This window comes from Anabrus simplex, chromosome 1 (genome assembly GCF_040414725.1).
Source record: "Anabrus simplex isolate iqAnaSimp1 chromosome 1, ASM4041472v1, whole genome shotgun sequence".
NCBI lineage: Eukaryota > Metazoa > Arthropoda > Insecta > Orthoptera > Tettigoniidae > Anabrus > Anabrus simplex.
This window is the reverse complement of record NC_090265.1, coordinates 1371413360-1371430482: the sequence shown is the minus strand read 5'-3', so window position 1 is coordinate 1371430482 and position 17123 is coordinate 1371413360. Positions and strand designations below refer to the sequence as shown.

Sequence of the window (17123 nt, the reverse complement as noted above, 5' to 3'; positions counted from 1 at the left end):
ATCACATTAAAGTGATGATTAACTATGCTATACTGTCAGATATAAATTCTACAAACTGCTCTCTAAAGTGCTCATACTGATGGAGAAAATGAATCTTTAACTCAATGGATAGATCCATCTTTATTTTAAACACTAAAGGGAGAAGGCCAGAACGTTTATTGATATGGCGATAGACATGATGGTAATACGTGTCATCCATCAGTGTCAGCTCCACTTGGAATGTTCTTCATAGTTAATCCTAGATGTAGAACATTTCACAGAAAATTTTATGAGGAAAGCAGATGAGGTTGCATCGAACACTTTATGGATTTGTGTATATTTCTTTATCGTCTCTACCGATGCACGCCCGTCTTGTAAATAATCTAACTGTGCTACTATATACCCCATCGCCAACGTTATCAAAGATTTCTGAAGCACTGTTGGAACCGATCATTTTTAACTTCTTTTAATGGTTCGTGTGAACGTAGGCCACCATAGCACAAACGGTAGAGCATCCGGCACGACATTGCAAGGTTTTAAGTCCAGTAGGCAGCTTTTATTATCAATCAGTCAATCAATCAATCAATCAATCAATCAATCAATGATCAGCATTTAGGGCTGTCGCCCAGGTCGCAGCTTCACAGTCAATTGTTCACCTAGCCTTTCCTTAAATGTTTTCCAAGAACGTTGCATTTATCGAATATTTCCCTTGATAAATTATTCCATTCCCTAACTCCTCGTCCTATAAATTAATATTTGCCCCATTTACCTCTTCAATTCCAACCATATCTTCATTTCATGCTTATTCGTCTTCTCGTCATCTTGGAACATACCGCTTACTCGAGCATCTGGTCTCCTTACTCCCAAGTCTTACCAGCCCAAAGATTGCAATATTTATGTAACACACTCCTTTGTGTGAAATCAGCCAGATCGAATCGTGCTACGTTCCTATGGATCGTTTCCACTTCTTGTAATATGTAGTCCTGGTGTGGGTCCCATGGATAGAAACCATACTTCAACTGGCACCTTACTGGAGACTTATACGCCATCTCCTGTACATCCATTCTACCCTCATTACCGCCACGAACCTACTAAGCTGGCGCAGCAGGAGGAGAGGTGATACTCCCATGTGGCGCGTCCCAGGGGGTGGATAGGAGGTCCTAACCGGCTTGCCGGCGGACTTGAGGGAAATGAAATACCTCTCGCGGACTAAACACACAACCCCCTGTGGGTGAGGGTCGCAGACGAAGAATACACCGACGGTCTTCCCTGCCTGTCGTAAAAGGCGACTAAAAGGGGCGACCAAGGGATGATCAAATTAGAATCACGAGACTACTTGTAATTAGTAGCATCACGCAGGAAACACCATGGATCGCTTTTACTTGCGCATAGTACCACGATGTTAGGTACAAAATAGGTTTGTGATTAGTAGCGATAGTGTGTGGCTCAGAATTCATTTTACAGTACCTGTGATTCGTACCCCTATATGAGCGACACCATGGGTTGAGCGACACCATGGTTCTGCCTTGCTTATGCTTAGTACACACTGTGTGAGGAATACCACGGGATAGTGCGGGTCCCTGCGGTTAGTCCACTTACGTGAGGGACACCTTAGGTTTTCGTTGCCTGTAAATAGCGCCGCAGTGTGCGAAGCATCACAGGTCTGTGTTACATTATTGGGCATTACATTACCTGTGAGTAGTGCCATAATGTGTGGGATACCGCGAGTCTACGCTACTTTTGATTAGTACCGCAACATGACAAATACCATGGTTCTATTTTCTTAGCGATAAGTACCATTAAGGGGGGCCGATGACCTGGATTTTGGACCCGTTTCGACTACAAGGATCATCGATTCAGTATTGTGCTTTAGAAGCAGTCCCTTGGTCAATAATACTCTTGTTTAAAGCTAGTTTCTGGGAATGTGGGGCGTTGCGGGTCGGATCCACTGATTGTTTTAACTTCATATCCATCCATTCATTCTTCGTCCTTACGTTTTCGAATTCTGGTCAGTGGAGGATTATGGATTTTTAAATTGTCATAACATTTCGTCTCGTTTCGTACCATTAGGGGCCGATGACCTAGATGTTATGCCCCTTTAAACAACAAGCATCATCATCATCACCCTCATAACCATATGAAGAGATTTGTATCCCTTATTAGCGACCTCGTTAATATGATTACCCCAATGATGTAATCCCATACATTAACACCTAGGTACTTACAGTGTTCCCCATGAGATACCATCACCCCATCAACACAATAATTAAAAGTGAGAGGACATTTACTCTTCGTCCAAGTTACAACCTGACATTTCACCTGCTGTCCATCTTACAACAGTGTCTAAGTCTTTTTGTCAACAATTCTTCGCACGTACTTTCTGCACTCAACACGACCTTATGAGTTGAAAGAGTTCAACTGCTCTTACCTTATTTGCTAATAAAAAGTTATATCTCTTCTGTATGCTTTTCTATCTTTGAAAAGTCGTGTGAATAGCACAGATATTCCATACTTGACAAGAAACCAGAAACTTAGAAAGAAAAAAGCACTCTCACTGAAGAATTATGTTATTCTGGATTGCTGATTCAGACTAGGATAGGTTTTTTAATCTGTAAATAAACAAAGAACGCACATTCGGTGACAATTTCATCACTTCAATAGGTAAGCCTTCACAGAATCTAGAAATCACTTTTCATTGCATAATCTGAACGATGAGTATTTTTCACCCTCAATTTACTTCATGTACAACATTACACGAAGTTATCCCCTTCTTCTTTACTGTTGGCTGATATGGGTGCCATCAGGAGTTTCATCCAAAATAACAGCAGACAAATAATTTCTGATGCATTATTTTGTGATTCGCGGTAAGGAATCATTCCCGATCAGTAATATGCAAGTGTTCTTTATTAGTTTAGGCATATCATGAAATACGATAGCATTTGGGAAATAGACTAACATATTTTTATCGGTTCACACATTAGGATTAGATCCTCTAATAATAGTCTGTCACATTACGAGGGGATCCAGGCGTTATTACTCCAGTAGAACATTATTTGGAACATGCCTTACCATTGCAGTTAATTTTACCTCCTGCACCTTTCCTACCCTTCCAGTAAAATAACCATTGAACGGGAGTTTCTGTCCACCGGAAGCTGATGTCACGATAGTAGATCTAACTGTTTTCCTTTTATTTATCTCTCACAGTGAAATGTTTATATTAATGTTTCCTAGAAGCAGGTAACCGTTGTTAACGAATGCCATTGTTTTTTCGGGGACGTTCAGGCATATTCGGGAATAAGTGAATATGAAATGAAATTCGGGTGCGTGGCTTCAGCACCTTGCCTTCGCAACACAGATTCCAGAAACTAACTTTCAGGAAAAAGCATATTCTGAGAACTGGATATTCAGGAATGCGGACTCGAGAAAATGGGTGAGAACTCTTTACAATTGCTATACCGCCAGACTTTGTAGATTAAATCATGTTCTCCGAAAGTGAGCTCTTATATTCGCCAATAAGTTGTAACAGTATTTTCCGGCATTCTTGGTTTTGTTTTCAACAAACATGTGATTACTGACGCAGCTGATTGAGTAGCGTTTAAGATTACAGAGTTGGTTCTTAACAGTGCATAATATGAGATAAACTGTAGTAGTTTCACTAACTCCGTAGATATACCTTGTCCGAAATCCCAACACTCTGGCGCCTCTGTTAGCAGTTACAAGGACGTGAAACACATGGAATTATTATTATTTCTTTTCGTTTTAGCCATCTATGGACCGCGTTTAACATGATACTTTTTACCATTTATGCCTCAATTATCTGGCAGTATCTTCTCATTCTTTCTCCCGTTTCATTTTTTTGTTCTTGAGTGCAAGATCTTTTTTCCAACACCAGCGCCTCCCCTGCCTCCTAGAAACCTGTGAACTTGATTTGTTGTTCAAATCGATCCCTATCCGCTTTCTTGTGCGTTTATCACAGTATAAGTCTTGTTCCTACACCCTAGGTGCAGAAGTGAGAGTTTCTCTATTGAAGTGCGGAGGTGACGTTCAAAAGCGGAGAGTCCATTCCCGGTCAGAAATAAGTTATACGTGATTTTCGAAGGGTTTCAGAAGAATCTATCGATATCCGGAACAATTTTCAACCAAAGCCTAACTACTCCTATAGCCTATATTTGACAATATGAAGTGACATATTTAATTCAAAAGTGGATTTTAAAAATCTTTCTTGAAAAGTGTAGGTCTCTGGAGGACTTATACTGGTTTGAACGCAACTTCCTCCTTATTATCATACATACATATATTATCATTATAGACCGTTATGCCTTTTAGCGTTCAGTCTGCAAGCGTCCGTGAATTTACTAAACGTCGCCAAAATCCTCTGTTTGCAACTAGTGCAGTGGCCTCATTTAGTTCTATATATCTCGTCTTTAAATCGTTAGAAACTGAGTCTAACAATCGTCGTCTTGGTCTTCCTCTACTTCTCTTACCCTTCATAACAGATTCCATTATTCTCCTAGGTAACTTGTCCTCGTCCATTCGCCTCACATGACCCCACCACCGAAGCCGGTTTATGCGTACAGCTTCATCCATCGAGTTCATTCCTAAATTAGCCTTTATCTCCTCATTCCGAGTTCCCTCCTGCCATTGTTTCCACCTGTTTGTACCAGCAATCATTCTCGCTACTTTCATGTCTGTTACTTCTAAATTATGAATAAGATATCCTGAGTCCACCCAGCTTTCGCTCCCGTAAAGCAAAGTTGGTCTGAAAACAGACCGATGTAAAGATAGTTTCGTCCGGGAGCTGACTTTCTTCTTACAGAACACTGGTGATCGCAACTGCGAGCTCACAACATTAGCTTTACTACAACTTGATTCAATATCACTTAATATATTACCATCCGGGGAGAACACACAACCTAAGTACTTAAAATTATCTACCTGTTCCAGCTTTCTATCAGCAATCTGAAATTTAATTCTGTTGAATTTCTTACCTGCTGACATCAATTTAGTATTCGAAAGGCTAATTTCCATACCATACTCATTGCACATATTTTCAAGTTCCAAGGTATTGTACTGCAGGCTTTCGGCACAATCTGCCATTGAGACCAAGTCGTCAGCATACGCCAAACTGCTTACTACATTTCCACTTAACTGAATTCCTCACTGCCAGTTTATACTTTTCAGCAGGTGATCCATGTAAACTATGAACAGCAAACGTGAATGATTATAGCCCTTTCTAACCCCTGTAAGTACCCTGCATCAGAAATTCATTCTACCATCAAATCCCACTGCAGCTCAATTGTCAATATCAATACCTTGGATTAATTTTAATAATACACCCTTATTTCCATAGTCCCCCAGTATGGCGAACATCTCTTCCAACGGTACCCTGTCATATGCTTTCTCTAGATCTACGGAACATAAACACATCTGTCTATTCCTCTCGTACCATTTTTCAGTTACCTGGCGCATTCTGAAAATCTGATCCTTACAGTCCCTCTGTGGTCTGAAACCGCATTGGTTTTCATCCAACTTCCTCTCAGTCGCTGATCGCACCCTCCCTTCTAAGATGCCTGTGAATACTTTGCCTGGTATACTAATTAATGAGATACTAAACACTTGAACTTACCTTTCTACCTTTGGTCGTCTGCCCCGGCTGCTTCGGCAGAGCAATGTCGTACTCTCGGACCTTGGGGTCGTTACGAGTGTTTTCTGTCACTTCACTAAAATGAGGAGCAAAAATGTGCATACTAAAATTATTTATTCAATATAATCACGATAAATTGTTTACTAAATAGGTAAAAAATAGTCAGTTAAATTTTGTCACAACTTGTTAAAACTCAGTCACAATGTATAACGTGAGTGGTAAAATTACCTTGAAATTGTTTATATTATTGTCTTGCAAAGAATGAAAACGCAATGTAAAATTCGTTGACAGCAAAAAACCAGAAAAGAATAGAAGACCTGAAAATCGGCCAACATTGATCCAAACGATAACTGAGAGTTAACCCACACGATTCGTGGAAAATCTGACCTTCAACAAGTAGAATTCCAGATTTACATTTAATTAAGGTTATCAACCAGTCGATTATCCTATCGGATATCGGAACATCTCCCGAATGAATCCTTAATCGAACCAAATCGTCTATCAGTTGTTTTGGACGGGTTGCGAAATATTACTTAAAAGCATAGTGTTCATTGCAAGTTAACAGCAATTGTTACAATCAAAAATAAAATTCCACCATGTATTGTCATCTCGTGACACCCTTCAGTTACAGAAGAATCCCGATGCTAAAACATGCATCACCCCAAAGAGATGTTGAGAAGAAACCAACAACACTTGATCCGATGGGATCTTAGGTTATATCGTTCTGAAGGAACTAAACTGCGAAATGCATGAAGACAGTAATTAATTATGCATTCAAAAGAAACGCCAAACACTGAAGTTAAAGAAAAGTGACGAATCACTTGAAAATGTTCTTACTAAACCAACTTTCAAGTTACTAAACAGTTATGTCGTTAAATTCCTTAAAATGCATGTCCACAATATAAAGCAAACAACTTGAACTCTTTCCCATTCTCTGTAAGTACGACTGAAATTACAAATCTGTCTACCTACGTTTGTTCCTTTAAACTAAGCTACAAGTGATCGGTAGATCAACGCCTCACATAAATAATGTGAATAACGTAAAATGAAAAAAAAAATGAAAAATTAACAAAGTGTCAACACACGACACTATCACAATATACCGTACACCCGAACAATAAATCTTAAAGTAAGGAAAAGAAACAAATAGAAACGAAAGTTCATCGAACTTGAACACACGCGACTAAGCAGTAGGGATCAGTCTGCATTAGCCAGGTTTCCACATGGGACAACCCTTACATTCATACCACTACTGACGCAACGCTATTATGGAAACACCTTCTGGCTTGTAAATATAATGCTCGGCTCCATGGCTAAATAGGTAGCGTGCTGGCGTTTGGCCCAGAGGGCCCCGGATTCGATTCTCGGCCGGGTTGTGTATTTTAACCTTAATTGGTTAAATCCAGTGGTTCGTGCCTGGGTGTGTGTGATGTATTCAGTATTAGAAATCATCCTAGGTAGGGCCCTCATCTTCACAGACATGCAGGTCGCGTAATAGGCCGTCTACGAGAAAGATACCCGCACCAGGCCATTATTATTATTATAGTAAAGATTATGCCGAAACATGGCCTAAATAGCTCCTGCTAATATCTTCCACCCCCATCGATGGCATCTTTTCCTTGTCGTGGTGGTGGTAGGGCCTCCCTTGCCGGACAGGTCGACGGTGATGATCCAGACTAAAAGAGATACCCTGGTCCTCCAGGTTGGGGGTTGGGCATAGGGTTAACAACCCTATCCCGTTAAACAAACTGTTGAGAAGCCGCAAAGGGTAAGAACAAACCGAACGGATAAAATTGAAAAACGACCTAGGCGAGGAAATGGTTATGGATAGGTATTAGTGACTTGGAATGTAAGAAGCCTACTCCAGCCAGGGAAAAGCAGAAAACTGGAAGAGGAACTAAGAAAGTATAACGTTGAAATTGCTGCTCTACAACAAATTAGATGGAGGGAAATTGAAATGTTCGATTTACAGGATTATACTTTAATCAATAGTGGAAATAGCGAGAACATCTGTGGAACAGGCTTTATGATATCTAAGCAACTGAAGCATACCTTAATGTCTTACAAGGCAGTAAATGAAAGAATCTGTATCATGAGAATCAGGGGCTGTTTCTTCAATTATACACTTATAAGCGTGCATGCACCTACGGATGAAAAGGAGGATGAACTAAAGGATAAGTTTTATGAAGAGATTGAGATCCAGTACGATGAGACACCTAGACATGACATTAAAATAGTACTTGGGGACTTCAGTGCAAAAGTGGGACGAGAGGAAGAATTTAGACCCGCAATAGGAGCACAGAGATTACATTTGGAAAGTAACAACAATGGGTTAAGGCTTATTGACTTCGCTACAGCAAAGGATATGGTAATAAGTAGCACTAAATTTGAGCACAAGAGAATTCATAAAGAAACTTGGGAGGCACCAGATGGGAACACCAAGAATCAAATCGACCACATACTGATTGATGAAAGACATGCGACAGATGTACAGGATGTGCGTACTTATAGAGGTGCGGATATAGATACAGACCACTATTTGGTGAAAGATAAATTGAAACAAAAAATTGCGGTAAGGGTCAGAGGTAAAGGAGAAAGGAGGAAAGGATTTAACCAAGAACAACTTAATGATGATGCAAGGAGGAAGGAGTATGAAAGACAGGTTGAAGAAGGTTTGAAAAACCATAAAACTGCAGTAACAGTGGACATGGCGGGTGATTAAAGAAGCCATCACGAATGCAGCTCAGAAGGTACTAGGAGAAAAAAAGAAACAGCCAAAGAAGGATTGGTATGAAGAGGAAGTAAAGCTAGCCTTGGAGAAAAGAAATAAAGCAAGGATGATATATATGCAACGGGCAACAAGAGCTACTCACCAAACATACTGTATGTGGAATGCAGAAGGGAAGCCAAGAATATTTGTAGAAAAAAGAAAAGAGAAATGGAAAAGATCTGATAAAAGAGATGCAACATGATTATGAGCATAAGAGAAATATAAAGTTTTATAGTAACGTAAAGCAGAGGAAGAGTGGATTTCAACCAAGAGTTAGCTGCATACAAAATAAGGACGGGCAACTACTTGGAAATACGCAGCAAATATTAGATAGATGGGCAGAATATTTTGAGGAGGTTTCGAATTCATTTAAAATACAAAATGAAGAATATGAATTAGAATTGCCAAATAGTGAATCTAATGACGATGAATCTGAGGAAGAAGTAAATGGTGTCCTCGTATCGATGAAGAATAATAAGTCACCAGGAGAAGATGGAATAACAGCCGAGTTGTTAAAATATGGTGGAACGGTATTGATACAAACATTGTATAAGTTGATACTGGAAATCTGGAGAACAGAAAAATTACCAGAAGAATGGGAAACAGCTTTGGTGTACCCAATTCTTAAGAAGGGAAATAAATTGAAATGTGAAAATTACAGAGGGATATCTCTGCTTTGCATGGCGTACAAGATCTTTACCATGATAATAGCTAAGAGTCTAACACACAAATCCGAGCAGGATCTTGGAGAGTATCAGTGTGGATTTCGTGCAAACCGTTCAACAATAGATCATATCATTACAATGAGGATCATCCTGGAGAGGTGCTATGAATATAACATACCACTGTATCAATTGTACATTGATTTTAAACAAGCGTACGATTCAGTGCGAAGAGGAAAACTACTCATCGAAATGAAAGCCTTTGGTTATCCTGGGAGGCTGATTAGGTTGGTAAAAACAGCTTTGAGCGGAAGTAAATCTAAGGTATGCGTTCAAGGGAAAGTATCGCGAACCTTCGATGTAAAAGTGGGTTTGAGGCAAGGAGATCCAATATCTGCTGTCCTCTTCAATATTGCTTTAGAAACAGCTGTGCGTACCATCACTGCAAATCGTGAAAGGAACATATATCATAGACTAATTCAAATATTGGCATATGCAGATGATGTGGCCATAATTTCTCGTACAATGAATGCGCTTCTTGAAACCTATGAAGAATTGGAGAGGGGAGCACAGCAAATTGGACTGGTAGTAAAAAACAAGAATACTAAGTTCCTAGTGAGTTCCAGATTTAGTCAACCTGAAAATGCACTTCGGTGTGGAGAAAAGTGTTTAGAAGAGGTACAGGAATTTAGCTATCTAGGCTCTCTGTTTACTTCACAAAATGAAACATAAAAGGAAATAAGCTCTACACTGGCTGCAGGAAATCGATGCTATGCTGCCTTAATTCCAACATTAAGAAACAAACAAATATCCAGGAAAGCAAAGTTGATCATTTATAACACTGTCATTAGACCAGTGGAGCTGACACCTGGGTATTAATAAAACAGAAGAATATGGGTTAACTAGCAAGATACCCGTGCTTCGCTACGGTGTTATACTGACATGTATAATTGAATGCTTATCGTTTTATACATAACCCGCCGATATTCGCGATCTGACTCGTTTTCTGAGAGATTCCGCCAAAATTCGCGATCTGACTCGTTTTCTGAGAGATTACGGCAACGTTCCTCCCATTTTCAATCTTTTTCCAGCAATCGATTTTGTACTTCCCGGCCTAGGTCCAGGTATTCCACCCAGTCAGTTGGGTCCCCAAATCTTTGCCATCTTTTCCTATAAGCATTTTTAATGTAGATCAAATCCTTGAGGATATCTGGGGTGGTGTCGTCTTGGGTGCCATGGCGGTACTGAACCCGCGACTGGACTGTATTCGTAGTCATTACCCGTCCAGGTCCCGTTTCCAGCGCGGTCCGCACATTTTGAAGACGGTCCAGAACGTAATTATTATTATTATTATTATTATTATTATTATTATTATTATTATTATTATTATTATTAGGGTGCGTGAAATTAGTTGAATTTAGGTATTTTTTTCTATTGGCTTTTCGTCGCACCGACACAGATAGGTCTTACGGCGACGATAGGACAGGAAGGGGCTAGGACTGGGAAGGAAGCGGCCGTGGCCTTAATTAAGGTACAGCCCCAGCATTTGCCTGGTGTGAAAATGGGAAACCACGGAAAACCATCTTCTGGGCTGCCGACAGTGGGGCTCGAACCCACTATCTCCCGAATACTGGATACTGGCCGCACTTAAGAGACTGCAGCTATCGAGCTCGGTTTAGGTATTATTATTATTATTATTATTATTATTATTATTATTATTATTGTTGTTGTTGTTGTTCTGGACCCCACAGCAAGATGCATGGCCGCTACTTGGCGGTAAATTGCATCTGCTGCCATTGCCATTGATGACAGTATGACCAGCACCATTGTCGCCCGTAGGCAAGTGCGCAGGATTTCTGGCGATACGAATGACATACTTCCGTGCATTATTGACCTTATTATAGAGGTGAACAATTGCACGGTCAATCTCATTCCTATCGTTTATATCAAATGTGTTTAAATTTTTATTTATATGCCAGGAGAATCCACTGTAATCTGAGAAGGTTCTCCAAAGGAAAAGATGGCTCTTGAAAACGAACCCAAAAAAGATTAAAAATGATCGGTTTATGATCAGAATGAGTACACTGAAAATCCTCAGCTGTTTTCAGCTTGCATCCGGGAGATCGTGGGTTTGAATCCCACTGTGGGCAGCCCTGAAAATGGTTTTCCGTGGTTTCCCATTTTCACACCACGCAAATGCTGGTGCTGTACCTTAATTAAGGCCACGGCCGCTTCCTTCCAACTCCTAGGCCTTTCCTATCCCATCGTCACCATAAGTCCTATCTGTGTCGGTGCGACGTAAAGCAATTAGCAAAAAAAAAACATCCTAGTTCCAGGTGGCTAAAGTGAATATGTAATGTTTACTCCACAAAGTGGCGTGGGGCGGGGGCGACGTTCCCTTCTCGCCCCACCCCCTAATCGCCGCAACTGTTTGGTAACACGCCAATGATGCAGAAAAGGAAATTTAATAACGTGTTAATTTATACACGTGTAGACATTCCACGCGATAAAAGAGTTGCTTGTATGAAACAAACACGGTACTGTTCGGTGAAATACTTGTGTAGACGGCATATGTCTGTTTGGAGCTTCGGTTGCATTCCGACCTGTCAGTCCAGTTAAAAGTAATGTATGTGTATTCATCGCTGCTGAACACACTAGCCATTGTCGATAAGCAGACAGTAAATATAGTGCGGCTGTACCATACACCAGCCTAGAAGTATGCGGTCGAAAACCATGTTTACTAATGCAAGGGGTGCATTCGACCGGGAACGCTGAGTAACATGCAGCGAGTGTGACTCTATCTCTTATCTCTTCATATTCTGACGTAACCTGCCCGCTGGCAGTCGTTCCCCTGTTAAAAGTAGGTGGTAGACACCCCACACATCACTTATGCATGCGGGACATTTATAAGTAGAAAGTACGGCATCCGGGAGCCATATGGTATAGATGACATGGGAAAGAATTGTATTTAGGAAGATCTTTGGGCCGGTGAAAACTGAGCTGGGATGGTGTATTAAATCTAATCAGGATCTTGGAGACCTGTACCAAGAGCAGGATATAGTATCTTTGATGAAGACTGCTAGAGTGCGTTGGCTTTGACATGTCCATCGAATGGAGATTACAAGAGAACCTAAGAAAGTGCTGGAAGTGCATCCAGGTGTAAGACGATGTAGAGGTAGACCAAGAAAGCGATGGATAGAAGAGGTGGAGGCTGATCTACGCATCATGGGAGTCCGGAGATGGAGGACCAAGGCAATCGACAGAGAGCTTTGGAAGAAGATAGTTGCGGAGACCAAGGTTCTACAAAGACTGTAGCGTCAAGGAGTAAGTAAGTAATATCTTCCACACTCGTATCCACTATTGCAAACACTAACATCGCTCATGCCGATTCGCAAAAATGCCTAACCTATGACTTGACTATGTACAGACGGCGTCCTAATCCTGTCGTTGAGCCAATGTTACAGTGTCTACTAATCCATAACGATAATGATAATACATGCGGCATCCTAAATCTATCGTTTAGCCAACGTTATGTATCTACATATCACTCATTCTGACAGGCGAAATCGAAACTTTAACACAATGTCCGGATATTTAAATATGATCCACACTCTAACACATGAAGTGAAATTCGCTGCAGAAATGAACTCGAATCTGGAAATAATACTGTGTCTATTTCCCGCGATAAAGCGTGAAATCGAAATTAAACAGCTTGTTCGAATAGTCTATTTTATTCCTCATTACAAATTAAAAACATGTGGTGAAACTGAAAACTCGTTTGATATTACGTAATATCACTAAAAACAATAATCACCACCATCACGATATCCACGCATAACTCGTGTGAGGCTCCAACTGACCTGCAATGTCAACACTCCGAACATGTATCATCCCAAACAGATGTTCACTGAAATAACTTCTCATCAACCTACGCAGGCTAACTTCGGAATTTAATAAAACAAATTGTAGCAACCGCAACGTTTCCAGTCCGCGATATTTTCGTCTCGTAACGATACAGAACAGAATTACACTTACAGTAATTAAGTATTATCTTGACCGTATGTCAGAATGTATTTTGGTAGTGAGATCGGCTATCACAAAATGCACTTCGCTGGTACCAAATAGAATCGTCACCCAGAATTAACTTCCGTTATCAACGGTCTTGCATAAAATAATAATCATGGGAGAACATCAACTTGTCCTTAAAAAGCAGTTAAAACCTTCTCACTTGGATTTGACAACCCTTACATTCTTTATTCGTTCTGGATCGCTATAGGACATCGATCCTCTTGTACAGAAATATTACACATCAACTTATACACCATGTCACATGAACACTGAACTACAGGGCCCATTTCCCTCAGCGTCCTGCTTATTCTACATCACTTGTAAAATACAGCCTTACTCTGCCTTTAACTTCTTCCTATTTATTCTCATAATATTTCATTTCCATTACAATCCATTTTCATCTTGCTTGAAACTTTTGAAATAGAAATGGCCCCATGATCAAACAACTTCATAATGATCTCAAAATTAACTTCTCGACATTTTTCCGGACCTCATGAACAAAATAGCATGCCGTAATTTTCTATATCACAAATGTACGGTGTCACAAAATTTAAATTTCCCACCATGCCAAACTTTATCATAATGTACTTAATTTCGATATAAAGTGCAAATCGCGCTTTCCTAACTGTTGAACGCATTGTTATTATCATGTTAATTTAATCCTGACTTGATTGTTATTATTATTATTATTGTTATGTTGTTATTATTGGATACGTTGACATATGACTTTATCACACTTATAATAATAGTTATTTATATTGTTATCATTATTACAAATTTAAACTGGCCCGAACATTATTTCGCTGATTTTCATTGTAATATTTAAATTCACTTTCTTTTTAAAAAGAAATTTAAGCACAGTTTAACGTCTCGCACGCTGACATAAATAACAGACATTCGCCTCTACAAGTGAATAACGACAAGGCACACCATCGTCATCGCAACATGCTTAATTCTACACATGCCATATTTACAATGCGATATTATGACTTACTTATTAATTAATTTAAAGGGCAAGCACTCTGCGAACCATGTGACCTTGCCGCGGTGGGGAGGCTTGCGTGTCCCAATGATACAGATAGCCGAGCCGGAGGTGCAACCATATCGGATGGGTATCTGTTGAGAGACCAGACTAACGAATGGTTCATCGAAAGGGTGTAGCAGCCTTTCGGCAGTTGCAAGGGCGGCAGTCTAGATGATCGACTGATACGGCCTTGTAATAATACTCAACATGGCTTAGCTGTGTTGATACTGCTACACGGCTGAAAGCAACGGGAAACTACAGCCGTAACCACCTCCCGAGGACATGCAGCTCTCTCTGTGTGAATGATGTACTAATGATGGCTTCCACCCGGGTAAAATATTCCGGAGGTAAACTAGTCCCCCATTCGGATCTCCGAGTAGGGAGTACACGAGAGGGGGCAATCATCAGGAAGATGGATACTGACATTCTGCGAGTCGGAGCGTGGAATGTTAGAAGTTTGAATCGTTGTGGTAGGTTAGAGAATCTGAAAAGGGAGGTGGATAGTCTAAAGTTAGATGTAGTTGGTATATGTGAAGTACGTTGGCAGGAAGAATAAGATTTCTGGTCAGGTGACTACCGAATTATCAACACAAAATCAAACAGGGTAAATGCAGGAGTTGGTTTAATAACGTATAAGAAAATAGGGCAGTGGGTAAGCTACTACGACCAACATAGTGAAAGAATTATTGTCGTCAAGATAGACACCAAACCAATGCCCACCACAATAGTGCAGGTCTATATGCCTACTAGTTCAGCGGATGATGAAGAAATCGAAAGAATATATGAGGAGATAGAAGATTTAATACAATATGTAAAAGGTGACGAGAATCTAATTGTGATGGGAGACTGGAATGCAGTGGTAGGCCAAGGAAGAGAAGGTAGTACAGTAGGAGAATCTGGATTGGGACAAAGGAACGAAAGAGGAAGTCGGCAGGTTGAATTATGCACTGATAATAATTGAGTCCTTGCCAATACTTGGTTCAAACACCACAAACGACGGCTGCATATGTGGACGAGACCTGGAAACACTGGAAGGTATAAAATAGACTTCATTATGATTAGGCAGAGATTCAGAAACCAGGTGTTGGATTGCAAAACTTTCCCAGGAGCAGACGTGGACTCTGACCACAACTTGTTGGTCATGAAATGCCATCTGAAGTTGAAGAAATTGAAGAAAGGAAAGAATGCAAAAAGATGGGATCTAGACAAATTGAAAGAAAAGAGTGTGAGGGATTGTTTCAAGGAACATGTTGCACAAGGATTAAATGAAAAGGCTGAAGGAAACACTATAGATGAAGAGTGAAGAGTAATGAAAAATGAAGTCAGTAGGGCTGCTGAAGAAATGTTAGAAAGGAAGAAAAGATCAACTAAGAATCGGTGGATAACTCAGGAGATACTAGACCTGATTGATGAACGACGAAAATACAAGAATGCTAGAAATGAAGAGGGCAGAAAAGAATACAGGCGATTAAAGAATCAAGTGGATAGAAAGTGCAAGGTAGCTAAGGAAGAATGGCTAAAGTAGAAGTGCAAAGATGTCGAAGGCTGAATGGTCCTGGGAAAGATAGATGCTGCATACAGGAAAATCGAGGAAACCTGTGGAGAAAGGATCTAGGTGTATGAATATTAAGAGCTCAGACGGAAAGCCACTTCTAGGGAATGAAGGCAAAGCAGAAGGATGGCAGTAGCATATCCAACAGTGGTATCAAGGTAAATATGTAGATAATTTGGTTCTGGAACATGAAGAGGCTGTTGACGCTGATGAAATGGGAGACCCAATTTTGTGGTCAGAGTTTGACAGAGCTGTGAGTGACCGAAATAGGAACAAGGCAACTGGAATTGAAGTCATTCCCTCTGAATTACTGACTGCCTTAGGAGAAACCAGCATGGCAAGGTTATTTCATTTAGTGTGGAAGATGTATGAGACAGGAGAAGTGCCATCCGATTTTCGGCAGAATGTTGTTATAACTATTCCCAAGAATGCCGGTGCTGACAGGTGTGAAAACTACCGCACCATTAATTTAGTATCTCATGCCTGCAAAATGTTAACACGTATTATTTACAGAAGAATGGAAAAACAAGTTGAAGATGAGTTGGGAGAAGATCAGTTTGGCTTCAGAAGAAATGTAGGAATACGTGAAGCAATCCTGACTTTACGTCTGATCTTAGAGGATCGAATCAAGAAGGACAAGCCCATGTACATGGCATTCGTAGATCTAGAAAAGGCATTCGATAATGTTGATTGGACCAAGCTATTTATGATTCTGAAGATTATAGGGATCAGATACCGAGAACGAAGAATTATCTACAATCTGTATAAAAATCTGTCTGCAGTGATAAGAATCTAGGGCTTTGAAAAAGAACCAGCAATCCAGAAAGGAGTGAGGCAAGGTTGCAGTTTGTCCCCTCCCCTTTTCAATGTTTACATAGAACAGGCAGTAAAGGAAATCAAAGAGAAATTTGGAAAGGGAATCATAGTCCAAGGAGAGGAAATCAAAACTTTGAGATTTGCCGATGATTTTGTTATTTTTTCTGAGACTGCAGAAGATCTCGAGAAGCTGCTGAATGGTATGGATGTAGTCTTGGGTAAGGAGTACCAGATGAAAATAAATAAGTCCAAAACAAAAGTAATGGAGTGCAGTCGAACGAAGGCAGGCGATGTAGGGAATATTAGATTAGGGAATGAAGTCTTAAAGGAAGTAGATGAATATTGTTACTTGGGTAGTAAAATAACTAACGATGGCAGAATTAATGAGGGCATAAAATGCAGACTAGCACAAGCAAGGAAGAGCTTTCTTAAGAAAAAAATTTGCTCACTTCAAACATTGATATCGGAATTAGAAAGATGCTTTTTAAGACTTTCGTGTGGAGCGTGGCATTGTATGGAAGTGAAACATGGACGATAACTAGCTCAGAACGAAAGAAAATAGAGGCATTTGAAATGTGGTGTTACAGAAAAATGCTGAGGGTGAGATG

General features: G+C 40.2%; 1 protein-coding gene across 5 annotated transcripts in view; it reads left to right on the top strand.

Annotated features, from left to right (window-relative positions):
- The window catches only part of CDase (neutral ceramidase), a 1004245-nt gene that overhangs the window by 233001 nt on the left and 754121 nt on the right, over nt 1-17123 (top strand). The gene's annotated exons all lie outside the window — the stretch shown is intronic.